Raw genomic sequence first — 3,122 nt, forward strand, 5'->3', positions numbered from 1 at the left:
TAATGTTCTGGATGGTGATTTGAACGGTCTGGTGCACTTGGCAAACCGTAGTTGTACGTGCAGGAAGTTTGACTTGGAGCAACTCCCGTGCAAGCATGCTATTGCGGTATGTCGGCACTTGAATTTGAACCCCTACTCCTTTGCCTCTTCTTATTATACACGAGCTACATGGGCAGCTGCATATGCTGAATCTATTTATCCTGTACCACCTAAAGGCACATGGGTTATTCCCGAACATTTGAACAATGTCAAAATCCTTCCTCCTGTTTGTAAGGTTATGCCGGGCCGTCGCAAAATGCAAAGAGTACCTTCCAAAGGAGAGGACTCCCGGCAAAAAAAATGCTCAAGGTGTGGTGTGAAGGGCCACTACCGAAATACATGCAAACAATCTGTCCCTCTCAAGAACTGAAGTGTCTAATTGCGCATATTGCACAGTTGTTCAGTTTGTACCTCACTTGTCATCAACTGTGAAGTTCATGAATAGGTTCGGTGATGCTGCAGGGATGGAAGTCCGTCAATTAAACGGTCATGTGAAGCATATGGAACAAGGTAACAAGTTCCTTGCAATGAGAGCCTATTATTAGTAGCAATTTGTTAACATACAGTTGTACCTGTTTTATTGAAACCAGCTGTTATTTAACACTGTTCCACTGGCCAATGTGTCATACAGATTAGCATTTCTATTCGTTTGTGATGTACCTTTTATTTTCATTTAAATTGTATTCGATTTGGTGTTGTGAAATGTGATTGTAGTCACGTTGGCATCACTTGGTTTCCTTTCCTACACAACGTTATGTCCTGTCTTTATATGCATCGTATTGGTATTGTATTGTACCTTTGTTGCCATCGTATTGGTATTGTATTGTACCTTTGTTGCCATCGTATTGGTATTGTATTGTACCTTTGTTGCACGGCCATTGGTAGTGTAATGACAACGGTTTCTGTCCCAAATGAAAGGGCCTAGAAGGCTAACTAAAATGTAATCTCGTACATAAAACGTATTTCAAATGCAAATGTTACGCAATTAGTGGGAGCGTCATTGTACTTCATGATTTCTCATTGTTCTGATTGCCATAGACCAAACTATCTATAGTTTTTGGGAAACTATCCATGCAGGTACACATGGTGAACACATCACTACTATCGTTATATGGACTTTTCAAATAGTTAATTATTCACTTCAAGTCACACACACAGAGGAACAAACCCTTCCCCATTTGTGTGTGATTAGTGCCTATGGACTCTGGTACCTATAACTCTTCCAATCCAACCTGTTTTGCAAAATAACAAAGTCAGTTATTAGTGTTCTATATTGTTGGGCACAGTGTCCGTGGTTTGTATCCAATTGCCTTAAGGTATCAATACATGTCCCATATTTCCATGGATATTCCACGCGTCATAACCATCGATCTGTCCGAAACCCTCCATATACACGACCATTGCTAGAGTCACTGTTTTTAAGTACTCACATGTAGAGGCTATAATATGAGGTGTATTTCCATAAAGCAGCAATATAACAGTACTATAAGCACAATACGATTACAATATGTGTCAATAATTATACAATACAAACACAATATACACCCGTTATGCTTCTAATATGAGGCCAATAAACGTTTCATAAGCACACCTCCACGTTACAGTACTTCATATGTATACAAACCAAGTAATTTCCCACTCAACGGTGAGAATAAGAGGAAGGCGTAAACAAGGCACCACATTCATACAAAAGCCACCAAATACATACAAAATGATTCCACCCGTACTTACCCTGACCCAGCTACAGAAACCCTTCCACAAAATCACCATGTTTACAGGTCCATGAATAGATCCAATTCTTTGGTCTTCTTCCTCGCTGCATGCACAAGGATATGATCAGCCATTCCCTGGCCACCCTTATTCAGCACCTGCCAGACACCACCAACATCTATTTCGCTCCAATTGTAGTCTGGTGACACGACGGAAGCATAATCCCGGAACATCTCGAACCCATTGTTAAAACATTCAACCAGTTCATGGTTAAATTCTTCAGATTCAGTGAATTTTTGGACAGCATCTTTCTTTGTTTCTTCCAATTGTAACGTCAACGAGGCTAACTTCGCGCTTCGACTTTGGGCTTTCATTGTTTGCTTAACTTCTCTAGCAAATGCTTTGTTCAGCTTGTTCGTCAAGTTGCCCATCCCCTGGCCATGAATATCGCATTTGGTTTCCCACCAATCCGTTGCCGTACACAAATATTGGAGGTGATGCTTCACTTCAGCTATTTTCTTTAGCGGATCAATGTTGTCTGCCTCACTTCCGGATGACGTGGGATCGTTATTTGGAGTCCCAGGTGGAGATGGGAAAGGGACATGCCATGGCTGGTCTCCTGGGTAACTAACAACCTCGTTTGGAGGGATTACGTCTGACATCTTCAACTTCAAATGGGGATAACGCACACATGCACCCTGAAAAACAGTTCACGTTACAAAATCAATCTGGAGCTTCCTTTTCGTTACCAACAATAGGGTGAGATTTAGTACAGCTTTGGTGTATGATATATATGGAATTGAATGAGTAGGTTAGACCCTCTTATATAGAAGGAGTTGTCTGTTTTATATTGCTTTCAATGACTACATTACAAAATCAATCTTCTGTCATTACTCCTTTCTGTCACTGACAGCATTGTCAAATGCCCATTACAGTCGGACCAAATACGAAAATACACACCTGTCAACGTCAGGCGGGATGAATCTACCTACAAATACTTTCATGGTCCATTTTTGTAATTGGCCAATTACTTGTCAAATTACCGTACTCATATATTTGGGACAATTTGTAGGTTTGGTACAGGAGGGAAATTGGGGAAAGAGGACAAAAGGAATAAATTGCAAATTCAACATGGGTCCCATACAACAACCACCAACCAATGGTAAAGAATAGTTCTATACAGCTGCTATTATGCACAGGCCAAGTCAAATGTGTTGCCCAACAACTCCCGCCAATAACTCCCGCCTAAAATTGGACCCAATAACTGCCGCCTCTTCATGACAGTCATTTACTCCTGGTCATTAATACCTCCCACTATTTAATTGTAACCCAGCTGCATCCACCCAACTTTTCCATCACAGTTACTCCGTCAA

Source organism: Prunus dulcis, chromosome 3 (genome assembly GCF_902201215.1).
Source record: "Prunus dulcis chromosome 3, ALMONDv2, whole genome shotgun sequence".
Lineage (NCBI taxonomy): Eukaryota > Viridiplantae > Streptophyta > Magnoliopsida > Rosales > Rosaceae > Prunus > Prunus dulcis.